Source organism: Toxorhynchites rutilus, chromosome 2 (genome assembly GCF_029784135.1).
Source record: "Toxorhynchites rutilus septentrionalis strain SRP chromosome 2, ASM2978413v1, whole genome shotgun sequence".
Lineage (NCBI taxonomy): Eukaryota > Metazoa > Arthropoda > Insecta > Diptera > Culicidae > Toxorhynchites > Toxorhynchites rutilus.
Window position 1 is genome coordinate 245637470 of NC_073745.1, and position 14083 is coordinate 245651552.

Genomic DNA, 14083 nt, shown 5'->3' on the forward strand with positions numbered 1-14083 from the left:
GTGTTCTTGGAGCGCGCGCTGATGAAAATTCAACTCAAGCACAGCGCTGCGTTTGTTTTCTGAAGACTGCTCACGAGTGCCGTTATCGACCGATGATTCCAATTGTCGGGGGTAGTCTACGGTAGTCCTAGTTCTACGTCCATCTTGCGGTTGTATACATATAATCATAACACGTAGGGTAACACGGGGTGAGTTGGACATACGGGGTGACTATCTAAGTTACAATTTTACAAGGTATTGAAACTTCATATATTTTTTAAAACTCATATCTTCATTCTTGTAAGTCCGGATCATTAATCGTCAAACTCTGATGAATCAAAACAGTATTCTGATAAAAATATGTAATATTTTTGATATTTGTTTGACCCTCCTGTACTCGCGTGCAAAATCATAACACGTAGGGTAACACGGGGTGAGTTGGACATACGGGGTGATTTGGACCACCCCTTTATCTCAAAAAATACGACTCAACTTGGATTTTTTATAATGTCATTTTCTTTTATTATTGAACGATATGTAACTAACGTAAAAAAACATTGGTAAAATTCGACAGGTGGAAGGAAACGGTAGCATGAACACAACAAGCACTTTGATTGTCAAAAAATATGAGTTTTCCGATAGTGGTTTTAAGGTTTTTCCCGCTGATTAAACAAACTTGTGTATTGTGTATTGTGCAGTAAAATCCTGTCGCCTACAGAAGGGGAACAATTTGATACAGCGAAACTGTAAGTTTGAAAACAATAAATGAAATTAATTGCATTTTAATTTTTGCATGTTGTGTGGGGTTACATGGACACGTTTCTGTGGGGTGAATTGGTCCTATAGGTTTGAGGCTTTTCTTTGATCTCATTGATTCCAGATGTCACGGAATTGCAAAAAGAAAATGGGCAGACAACGTTGGAAGAAGGAGGAGCTTGAAAGAGCAGCTCAGGCCATCAAGAACGGATTTCCTTTGACTAACAACCCATGTGTTTGAAAATGCTCGAACAACAGTGAAAAGATTCATGCAGAATTCGAGATGGTGTCAATCCAATTTTTCTGGTCTGGAATCTGGCCAAGACACCTGGTATCGATCCCAAAACACTGTTACTGATTGTAACATTATCCCAAAATACTTTACATAATCATAAGTATGTTTTTTTTTTCAATGAAACAAACACTGTACCAAATCACCCCGCATCAAATTTTAATGTCCAAAAATCATCTCTTTTATTTTATGATTTATTTGGTAGTTTGAAGCTTGATATAATGATCAAACATCATTGATTGAGAGAAAATAAGTGTAGCTCAGTAAACAATGTGACATTTTTGATTTAGACCGTATTGGTTTGGAAATATTAGGCGATTCGCTCAGGTGGTCCAAATTCCCCCCTTTTCCCCTATACTCGCGCACGGTGTCACAGACCGAAAATTGAACTTCTCTGTAATGTTGCCATTGTGTATTTTTCAGACTTTATTGGCATATGTTTGAAGAAAAGGGTATGATTGAATGAAAAAACTCCAAAACATATGTTTTCTTCGTCTTTATTATGTTAGATGACTATTGAAACAGCCTCCTCAAAATAGAGTAATTTTTAATACTCCAACACAAATAACGAAATTCGAATTTTTTACTGTTATAATTAAAAGTAAGCAACTGAATATAATTCATGGAATTATAAAGAACTATAAAATAACATAAAAACGTATTAATCGATTGTGGTTTCATTGGAGTAAGAATCAGAACATAGCATAACATTTCATGCAGTTGTTGCGTGTTTTTCGGGTCTTCTATCGAAGAGAAGAATGTATAACGATCTTCTAGATAATTACTAGATGATAAAGGTTCTGGAATATAAAATATAAAATTTGCATATTTCTAATATTCTTTGTCTCTGTTTTCTTGGTAAACTAAGAATGAATGCCTTTTTTTAGATGGGGCATTAAAAAAAGATGATATAAAAGGATTTCTAGGAACTTCCTTTTCTTTTTCTTGTTTTCTTGTCGATATTGTCCATTATGAAAAAATATTCCCGAAACTGTAACTGTTAAAAATTATCTAACGACGAATAGTTAATATATGGATCCGTTCAATCCAGTTACAAAAGGGACTGCAATCAAATAAGAATATTCCGGTAATGATCTTATGCATTATATTTAATAAATATTCCACGCCACTAACATTAATTTATACATTTCATTCAACAATATTCTAGAATATGAAAAATGGCAATTGTCCAAAAAAGTTACTCCTATACTCGCGTCGGTGTGTCAGACCGAAAGTGTTAAAAAAGTGGCACACGTCCCCTTTCTACCAACACATGCGAAACGCTAAACGATGACGAACGACGAATAACGAAGCAAAAGAGAATCGCAATGTCGTAGTGTTGATATTTTCTGAGAAATGAACGAAATGAATTATTGATTTCTCGGTCTGACAGACCAATGCGCGAGTATAGGAGTGTTAAAGACATAAACCCATTGAGGAATAAATAAAATTTTTGCGTATGTTTTTTAACAATGTATTGAATATTTCATGTTCCAAAAACATTATTTCCCACCATATTTTAATCAGACGCGTTTGTATTATTTTGTTACCATTCGTGTTATTTTTTTAAAAGAGTGCAATAATTTGCACTCATGAAAAATCCGTCATTGGTCATATAATAATGTAAATTGTAACTATGGGTAGCTGTCACGTTATGTACAAAGCTCGAAAAAAAATCGACTTGACTATATTACCTTTGTTTCACCGTTCACAGTTGTATCGTACAGTGGGACATTTGATACGAAGCTTCCATTGTTGTGTTACTAATACCACAAATAGTCCGGTGTTTCTTGTTGCATGCAGCAGAAAGTGTGTGTGAGGATGGAGTCTGGAATTCAATCGCTTTCCCTTCACAAACTGTATAATATTGAAATTTAGTTAGTAGTTAAATGCAAGAGTTTCATTCCATGCAAATGACAGGTTGGTTGACGTAACCACCATGACTCTCAGTGTTGGGAAAACGCGTTTTGTTTGTTCTTAATTGAACAATTGTGACCGTGAACAATTTCTATGAAATGATCTGTCCATTTCATAAAAAATAATTATCAAAAGTGGGCCGGAGGAATTTTATGGCTTTTGTTATTTTAATTCAACTGAAAAACGTATTACGTCAGTTTATGCTAACAATGTGTTTGTTGAACGTTCATTCACAATCTTGACGTAAAACTTAACTACTATGTTGGCGTTTTTTACCTCACTCATCCGACAAAGATCAAAACGTATAAGCAGACCTTATACTAGTCCCGAAGCAGAAGCTGAGAGTGATTCCGTTCTTCTAGCCGGATATCGGAAAAACGCCAGCGTCAAGAAAAGAGGGTCTCGCATCGAAGGCCCATTTGAAGAACTGTCGAATTAAGCAATTTTCTGCGACAAAATTGCACGTGAGCTGAGGTCAGAAATCAATCCTTGGTTCTGGGGATTGTCCATGACGGAACGAAAGATGTTCATTTGGCAGTACAGTAAACTGATTGATCAGGAAAAAAAAATCAGTCAAAATCACGACTCTCGGAGACAATTTTCATGCGAGTATCAACTAGAAGACGAAAGAAGAGAATCACAGTATGTATGTTGTGCTTTTTTCCTGAATACACTAGACTATGATGCTTTATATATGTGTATATGTATGTATGTTCAAATATTCTTTTCCAAAAAAAAAATAAATAAATAAATTATATATATATATATATATATATATATATATATATATATATATATATATTTTTTTTTTTGGAAAAGAATTATTGTATTATTGTATTAAATGGAACTTTTGCTGCGATGAGTGACGTTCAGAACGGTCCTATTCGGGCATTAATGTGGAACCAAAAAATTGCTGGATGAAAACCAAGTTACATTGTCAATGTTTTTACAAGTTTTTCTGAAATCATGAGAGGTTCAACGCCTTTAGCAATTTGTTGGGAGTGTTGAAAACTCCGTTGAACCGAAGGTGTGCAAAATGCAACCTTCAGACTACTCCAAGTATTCAGTTCGATTCAAACAACCAGTTTTGAATAACTCTAAAAATAAGTCAAGAATGCCTAATAAAATATCATCGTCTCAAAAGGCTCTTTTGAAACAAATTATTCTTTGACTACTAAACTAATTTAAATTTGACCGAATTGGACTCCTCCATGAATAATTATATCATATACCATAACCTCGCTTCACTTTTTTCTTCCATTATCCATGTCGATGTGTTTGTTTCTAATTTGATAATCGTTGCAATTTCACATGCCGTTGCTCAGTCGCTCTAACGACGTATTGATGGCGCTAGAAATAGAACGTGCAATGCGAACGATCTTCTAAACCATTACAGTGTGTATGGCTTTTAATTAAAACCCAGCGACACAATGGAGAAATCGATTCAATTTACCCTAATTGCACGAAATTGATCCCATGCTGGGTGACAATCCGAACGGCGGGAGTTTTCTATATTATCTGTGGATGGATCCACGATAAGACATGTCAAGCATCGGCTGTTGATATCCTGCCTTAAGCTTTCTTTCGAGAAAATTCACTTATGCCTACATCCGGATAGAACCAGTAGACCAGCCACGATTTCTCGTAGTCAGTGCGTTACCGCTAATCCCCCGAAAATTAGCTTTACAAGTAGAGGATTGAAAAAGACCCCTTAAATCTGCGCCACGAGTGACGTGAGATAGCGAAGTTCCTCGTTTCATTCTGGAACCCACCTTATTTTTTAACTCATATTTGATACCCGAGTCGATAATATATGAAGATATGGATGGATGGATGAGAAAATTTCATCTAATGACAAACTATAGTCACGCCATTCGCCTTCGGGAATCCTTTTTTTTTTCGCTAGAGTTTTTATTTTTAGTGAGACTTTGACTCATTAGGCAATCGTGAGTTTTATAAAGCGGTTTTTGAGGTCTTGATTGTTACCCTCCAATTGCTGTTTGGTATGAAATTCTGAATAATCACATTTATATTTACTATTTGTTTACCTCGATGTTGAATATTCAAAGCAGAAAAAGAACAACTCATCTCACATGCCATTAGGAATTATTCCTAAATTTGAAGATCACTCGAATTTGTATTGACTCATTATTAGTGTCCCTGAGAGAACAAAAGGGAGGAGAGTTTCGGTTCTGGTTCGGACCAGAAACGATATCAGTATGGGTTTATTCTGTGTCAACAAATCAACTGGACGATGCGATTAACCTTTTTGCCTTATAACAGTATTAAAGACACTCACATCATGATTCATTCCGACTGATAAGACTACAATTTGTTGCGCCGAACTACAGGTGCAGAGATAGGGGAATATTGCGAAAATTTACTCCAAAGAATCAGATTGATACACTGAATTCGCTTTTTACGCGGTTTAATTTTACGCAGCATTTTATGCGGTTTATTTTTACGCCGATTTCGGGATTTACGCGGTTTTTTTTACGCTGATTTCGGATTTACGAGGGTTTTTACGCGGCACGTATCGACCGCGTAAAAATTCAATATGCTAATTGATGTGACTTTTCACCAAATAAGTTTGTATTGTATCACTGATTAGTAGCTGAGAAATAAAAGGAGGTACAGATATCATGATTGTAGCCTGCAAAAAAAAAATCAGCAAATCAATTGTTAGAATATGGGTTGCATTTCAAATTATTAATTCGCTGTTTGTTAGATTGTTACATGGATTTGGAAAACTATCCAGTTTAGTTTTACGCGGATTTTAGAATTTACGCGTTTTTTGGAATTTACGCGGTTTTCTTTGACGCGAAACATATCCCCCGCATAAAAAAGCGACTCCAGTGTAAATCGGAATTTGTGTTTTGCTTGTGTTGTCCTTATTTGGGTAAATAAATGTGGATCCGGTATTGACGTAGAAAAAAAAACCTGAAACCTGAAACCTGAAACCGTTTGTATTCTTACATTATTGAACTGATATGCTACAGACTTTCTTACAAAACACTGATAGGGGTGAAGCACTGTGATTAATTTTCGTTAAGGGGGGAATTGAGCAAAAAAGGTTAAAACCACTGCATTAGAGCCATATTTTTTAATTTTTTTGTTATGGTTTTTCTGGAAAGCTGGGGTTATTTTACATAAAATATCTTGATATCAGAGATACTATTTTTTTCGTTTTTTAGATATGATTTTCCAAAGTTAACCATTTTTTCACCTTTTTTCATAACTTCATGAACTTCTGCACCGATTCAGATGATCGACATATCAAACTGAAGCTTATGAGTTAGTGCTCTTTGAAAAAAATGAGTTCCAAATCAGAAACAGAAGAAGAAACGTGAAGATCGCTTATTCTGGTCGTTTTGTGCAACCGTAATCATGTTTTTCGCCACATTATGTAGTTTATCATCGTCGGCTCAAAAGAATAATTATTTTTCTGCTGGATTGCTATGTGTGATTTAGTTTCGCGTTCTAGTCGCAAAATTGTCTCCACCAAGGATGACATCTATCCAATACAACTGCAAGTGCACCTCACCAAGGAATCGTCTCTTTTCGGGGCAAATGATACTAACAAAGGAGTTTATTTTGAGAAGTGCAAAATGATCATAGGTGTGTATATTAAGTCGCTTCAAGCCATCAGTGTTTAGCTTTTTGTGTGTTGCTTGTTTTCGTTGCGCGAAGATTTTAATTTTTTTCTATCCTGTACGCATGAATAGCGCACTTTCGTTACTTTTAGTTGTCATTTGTATTTGCTTTCGTACCCATCGGCCCCGTTCCGATGCAACAATCTCGTAGCTTTGTTTATCGTTTTGACCGAGGATTCAAGAAACGGTTATTCTCGTGATGTTTCATTTTGATCGTTCCACAGATGCAAATCTGTGTGCGTTCTCTGTGGGACGCTTTTTTGTTGCTAGTTGAATGGCGATGCATGGAAGATGATCATAGGTGCGATAGCACTAGGGCAACACATGGAGCCAGGGGAAATCGAAAAAATAGTTGCAAGCTGCGTGTATTTTTGTACTCGCTTGCGTTTCTGCAAACCGAAATGTTTCCCTAACACAGATTTCAAAACCATGGATCCTGAGGAAATCGGCGTTGCAAAATAGATGCAAGCTGCGGGTACTTTTGTACTCGCTTGCGTTTCTGCAGATCGGAATGTTTTCTTAACACAGACTTCAAAACCATGGAGCCTGGGGAAATCGACATTTCAGATACATGCAAGTCGCCAGTACTTTTATACCCCCATGCATATTTATACTCCGGAATTCGTTTTGCTAACACGGTCTAAAAGAGCGGGTACAAATGCAACACTTTGGCTCGGTTCTTCAAGACTGCATTGAAGATATTCCTTCATCTCGCCAGTTCATTGAACTTTTACGCATACCGTTTGATGATTAGGCAAAATGTTGATAGCTATTTGCTGCGATAACTATTACCATAATGCATGAATTGACCTAAATTTGGATTTGTTTACAAATGGATTCGTGAATTGTTTCATGCATTCACTAGTTTAATCAATAATTTAATCAATACGCACAAAAGCTAGCTCTGCGCAGCGGTGATAACGTACCCAATGAGGAACATCCGAGGGGCGATTATTGCTAATTGGAGAAATACAAATGATTACTAAGCCAACGGCAGTCCTACGTCAACCTTGGTGCTATATCAGATATTTTTTGTTATGAATACTGTCAAACATTCACGTTTTCTTACTGAGCGAACGTTCATGAGTCCAATCGCAGAACTATTAAATTATTCTTAAGTTTGAGCTTGAGCTTGGGTAGACTGTACAATTCGTAGTTGCTTCCGTGATTGACCTGAACCAGCCAAATTGCACAAAGAACACACAGAATGACGCTTGGGACTAGCAAATCATTCTCGTTGTGCAATTTTCGATGATTCGAACTTTCAATGGTCAATAACGACGCCGGCCACGTCCTTACAGTTACAGGAAGGGAAGGAATGTTAGTATGATATTCGCTGCCCGAAGACCAGAAGGATCGCCTCTATAGCGTGGTTCCCTAGCGTTTATCATGGAAGGGATAGTTGTTAGAAGGGAAAGGTAATAAGCAGAATCCACTGAGGTAAGTGATGTGATTATGTAAACGTGAATTATTGACCACTCCGGCCAAACCTGTAAAATTATTTGGACCGGCTATATACTTTATTATATATCCTTTCGAATTTTGTATCGAAATCGGCGGAAAGTTATCTCTGGGAAACCTGGAAAGGACCATCGGTGCTATGGAGAGTTATCTTCAAGAAACTTGAGAAGATAACCCAGTGAACTCCTCTAAAATCAATCGGATGGGCGATGAATTCCGTTAATCATTGAACTTAGTTTTATCGAGTACTCCATTTGCTCCATTTGCTTGATAAGTTCTCGAGTTATGTAGAAATTTTTGTTTCATTTGTATGACATGACCCTTTTCTTAGAGAGGAAGGAAGATTGTATGGATTTTTTTCGTCAAAAATAGACTTTTGCCGTTTTTCTATCTGAGAAGTTGATTTTTGACAACATTTTTTTTAAATAACAGCAAATCTCAACATTTTATGCAATTTTAAGATATTTGGCTTCGAACATTTTTTTTAAAACCCCGATTTCATGTTATCCCCCTTTGTAATTACAACTCTCTATAATTTTTTTCGTCCCCGGTTACGATTCGATGCAAGAAAGAAGTCTTCTTGTGCCGTCCAATTAACTTTTCGGCCATGCAAAATCGCCATTTGACGTCTGTCGTTTTCAATTCTTATGGAACTCAATTACAATACAGGTCGGACTCGATAATATACAATTTTTTACTCGATTATAAACTGTTTTTAATTTTTTTTTATATTTCAAATATGACTTATTTCAAGAGAAAATGTAAACTTTCAATATTAAAGTGAATTTTTAGTGGGTATTATAAGTACAGTGGGGTAAACCAGGATTTTTTGATATCGATATTGCAGAGAAACTAAGAAATATAGAACTTGGCTGTCAAAGAACAAATTGTAGAGCGGTTAGAGAGCTTTGATTATTATGGATTTGATTATATACAGTGAAAAGAAATCCGAGACTGTATTTAATCGGGTCCACCCTGTACGAGGCTAAATTCCATCAATTTTTTTGTAACGTTACCCAGTGATGATTTGTTGGATTCGATGGATTGATTCGATTAAATACATAACATTGGTTTTTTTCATGAATTTGGCCAATACAGTTGTTGGATGGTCGGTGTTACCCCAATATTTTCTGTACTTCGGGAGTTAGCACAACAGCATTCAGCCAAACATAATTCACAGCCCAGCCTAAACGACACCTACCACCAAAACCGATCAACATAAACAATTGCCAGAGAACGTCTTCTCTACGAAACCAGCAACGGACACATCGCATTGAGTAAACATTCTCACGGTTCAATGTTGCGAACTGATCGAGAAGCCTATAAAAGCAGTTGTGAAAAATTAGTTGGTGGGTTTCAGTCTTTAGCATAGCTCCTAATTTTAAGGGAATCTAAATCTGAACAATGACTTGATATTGAGAAGGTTAAATTAAATACAAACAATGAGTCAAACCTGGATTTCCTCTTGTTTTTGTGTGAATGTTAGTCCAATAACTCACAACTCAGCATCTTCAAATATAAATAATCTCCCTTTGCGTAGACTTCATCGCCTGTTCGGATTTTGACACTTTTAGACTTTCGGAACCAGTACTAAAAAGTTTTCAGTGACGGAACAGGTTCTCCATATGGAAAATAGATTACAAGTCTGATGCGTTACAGTGCTAGTTACGTCATCTTTTGTAAATCCCTCAAAACTTGCCTCATACTCCATATCATAATCATTGATTTCGTGGAATACATTCAAATTAGTTCGATCCACGAAATTTCCATTTCCAACGTTTCGGGCATCATCTTCATTAGAAGCATCAAACTAGAGCAATAACCATAATGAATAATTCACAGCATTCCGGTGGTGCTGGAATCCGAGTATGAGCTAGCTATCGTTTCTCTATACGTGCCCATATGTTCTTCTTTTCCGCCGTCATCTACAAAATGATTCAATTATGCAAATTGCCGACGAAGCTGACTCGTTGGAACAATAAGCTTAAAACCCCTCGCAGCAGCAGCAGCTTGACGGCGTTTCGGGGAGACCGCTTATCGCGTGTTCTTTTTACTAACGTACACTAGTGCTCGTTTTTCAGCCGACCGACATCGCCTATAGACACTACCCAGGTCCAGTTTTGGGCTATCCCTGCGCTATTCTTATATGACCTGTAAAAACATAGACATTAGGCGGGGTGTTGACTGGGTAATGCACAACACCACCAACGGTCAAGTCGGACGCCGCTTGTATGGAGCGGTAGGGCTGTGGGGTGTATTGCCGGTATGTTCATGTGCAAATATCATCAAGCACGAAGGTGTTTCGGTTGTGGGATCGCCGTGTGTAGAAATATAGGCCTAGAACCAAATAGATTTCTTGGTCGATCTTCCGGTCTATCAGCTGGTGTCAACCATAGACGCAGACATATACTTTCTGCTACGTATAATCGGATCTCGCCTTTGCCTCTATAGTCAATTTATATTTTTACGGATGGTGATCAAATATATATCTATTTTGATATATAAACGCTCATGTAAAATTTGGGTTAGTGATGTAAAATAGTGCTCTTATTCGACGAAAATCGCTCTAACTGGGGGGATGACGTAGATTCCATTTGTACAAATGATTATTACCAACTTCCTCTTGCACCTTCTAAATGCATTTGGTGAAAACGAGAGCTCAAATATGGTCATGATTTGTCCACCTCGCGGTGCAGCAGCTTACGCTCTCTATGGTGTAGATATAGGGTTTCTTGAGTGGGGATAAAAACACGTACATTATGTGTCACCAGTTCGACGACAACTCCCAAGTCAGCTTCCATGTAAGAAGTGTGTGATTTCTGGTTTGACTTCATGGTGAAAACGCGATACCCGCTGCTGCGGTGACGTGATAATGCAAATTTTGTGCGACAGAGCCAAATATGGTTGCGTGGGAAACACAAACACACAAACTAATTTTCAGCCTTGGAGGAGGTCATTATCAATTCCAGTTTCTAACGATTTTTGCAAAAAAATGATCCTCCATAATCCTACGATGCATTCGTTGTTGAGCGAAGATCTGCTCCAAGGCGAACCACAAGATGTGAAAACCATCGTATGCGAAAGTTTGTGATCGTTCTACCGCTGTTCGTTCGTTGAATGAAATTAGTTCTTTCAGATAAAATATAAGAAATCAGTGTTTGGGTCGGGACAAGTTGGCGTTAACGGATGGAAATAAAAATTCTATTATACAAGATTATCTTGAAACACTTGTGTAAATCATGCGTGAAATCTGGTGGTTGAAGCGTTGCTTACCACAAATAATTACATTTGACGATGTCGTCTTGACATTGAACATGGTTGCTTGGCGAACAGGGCAATTGACCATGAGGAAGCATGAGAGGGCAATTGAGCAGCAATGCAATACTTCAAATAAATTGTTATAACTCGCTTGGGCGAATTTTCAAACACTTATCGCTTTATGTGATGAACAGGATTTCTTGTATGACTGATTTGCGTTAGAAAAAAAGCGTTGAAAATTAACAAAATTGATTACAATCAGAGAATGACGTAGTTAACATAGAAAAAAAAGTACATTTGCCTCAAAATTATTGACGCATACTGGTGTTTTCGAATACGATTCCAGGTGTGAGCATGGCTGGTCAATCGTAAGATGATGAGTAGGAAGTCATAAAAACAACCAAATGATTTGGTAGATTTGAAGAGAATATATTGCTTATTGAGAATAAATTTATGCATCGTAATGATGATCAACATAGATGCTTTTTTGGACATTGATTAAGTATGTCGTGGATTTCTTTGTTTCATTTATTATTCATATATTTTCAATCAATATTTCCCAAATGGCTTAATGGATTGGAACCCAATAAAATAATTTTTATAATGTTTCTGTCGGTACGTACAATTTTCACAAATACTGTAATCAGCCAAAAGAGATATTCCCAACAGACATAACAACCGATTTTTTTGGCTTTAATTATGTCATGAATTATGATTGTCGACTGTCTATGGCGAACAAGGTTAGCCTCAATTAAAGTAAAGACACACATAATCAAGTTACGTATGTTGGTTGATGCACTCACAAAACAGCGAAAATTGGATTTCTCCGGTTATGCGTTCAAGATGAGCAGAGATGAAAATCAACATTCCTCTTTTGAACAATGTTATTTGAACAGCTTCTTGTGTATCAAATATGAACCGTATAATGTTACACAGTGCTGCATTCATTTCGGGTGACAACAGATGTTCCGGCTGTGATAGCCACCGAAAACATTCCAATGCGCCACAAATTTCCTAGAGAGGACATAAATTGGCAACTTTGGTATCTTTTTCCTCTTTCGATGAGTCCGTTAGCGTGAAGCATCCTGGTAAAGAAAAAAAACGGTAAACCAGTTTTTTGACACCTGCATATCGCATTAGCGGCTGGTGTAGATTTTACTGAAAAAATCTCAAACGACGATAGCGTTTGAAATAGTTAAAAACGAATGTCAAGATTTCCTTGTTTCGCTGTCGAGACAAAGATGCATCATTGCCATCATTGCCATAAGTAATATCGATAATTGCTAGAGCATCTCAAAATATCCATTCATATAGTGAGTTTTTTTCACTGATTCAGATATATTCAGAAAAATCTGATTGGAAATGATGTAGTTATATTATTTTATTTCTGAATCTGGGGTAGCTAGTGAACCCGGAAGATGTTTTGGATTTTCGGTAAGTATGTAGAAAGCCAGATTGTTTCATCCCTGTTTCCGTAGTATATTCTTGAATTTATTTTCGTATACTTTCCAGTAACTATTGAGTGGCAACTTAATTCATTCCGTTTTTGCATGAAAAACACATTTATTCCGATAATAATATGAATAAACGCATTTTTCAAAGTATTGATCATTGCTAGTGACTGACTCTTCCCATATTTCTGACAATTCAAGAATTCCGTCGGGAAACCAAGAATGAATTCAGCCAATTCGCAGCAAAAGCGAATTCCACTCAAAGCGTTCTGCATCGATCGGAACAAATGGTTGTCGGAAAAGGAACTAGAATTTCATGATGAAATATTTTCGACTCGTGTTTGGTCGCATAATGTGGATGTTTTGCAGCAATCACGCTACAAACGGATCAATTGTTGTTTGTAATAGGCTCCATTGTTCGTTTGACCAGTTTTTAGCAGCTTATAATGAACCACAACCTTTTGGTCCCTTAAAACACAGAGCATTACTTTGACACCGTGAATGTTCGGCTTCGACGTTGATGTTCCAGATTGGCCGGCCTTTACACACGATCTTCTGAGTTTTGAATTGTCTTAATGAATCCATTTTTCATCTCCGGGTTAGGTAAGATAACGTGGTAGGATCCAAAACCACATTCTGTTCAAAAATGTACACAAAAATACCATTAAAGCCATTACTACCCTTTTCTTCTGTTTATTCAATTACGCAGAAGAAGACAAAGAGTCATCATACATCATTTTTAAACACAAGTCTAAAAAGTTTAGACCTACATAAATATAAGCCTAAGTCAAAAAAAATCTATGGCTACAGAAATATATTATAGCTGGAAATAATATTTTCTCCATCATTGTCACGTTGTCCGGAGCATTGTTTGTGAAAACTTTACAGCCCTGTGATGTATATTGAGTATGTGCATTCGAGGAAGTGAAGCGGAGTTCTTAGGAAGACATATATGGGGAGCATAATATTAGGCTGTCAAAAAAGTCCTGCGGTATTTCCGCGAGGTGTCGTTGTAAGCGCGTAGTTCTAGTTGTATTCATTGTATCGAGTCATACTATAGCTTGTTGGAAAGGTATTTTTGCGCGCTATAATGTAGTTCATGAAAGTGTTTTTTTTTGGTTAAGTCGTTCGTGAGTTATAGTGTCGCAAACATGGAGCAAAATAAAGAGAAAATCCGACATATTTTACAGTACTACTATGACAAAGGCAAAAATGCATTTCAAGCTGCCAATAAAATTTGTGCAGTTTATGGACCCGATACAGTTTCCATTTCCACCGCACAACGATGGTTTCAACGTTTTCGTTCTGGTGTAGAG

The 14083-nt window shown here is 36.9% G+C and overlaps 1 protein-coding gene and 1 pseudogene across 5 annotated transcripts in view; one reads left to right on the top strand and one right to left on the bottom strand.

Annotated features, from left to right (window-relative positions):
* The window catches only part of LOC129767348 (elongation of very long chain fatty acids protein 6), a 90731-nt gene that overhangs the window by 59010 nt on the left and 17638 nt on the right, over nt 1-14083 (bottom strand). The window lies entirely within an intron of this gene.
* On the top strand, nt 7498-7654 carry LOC129772253 (U4 spliceosomal RNA; annotated as a pseudogene).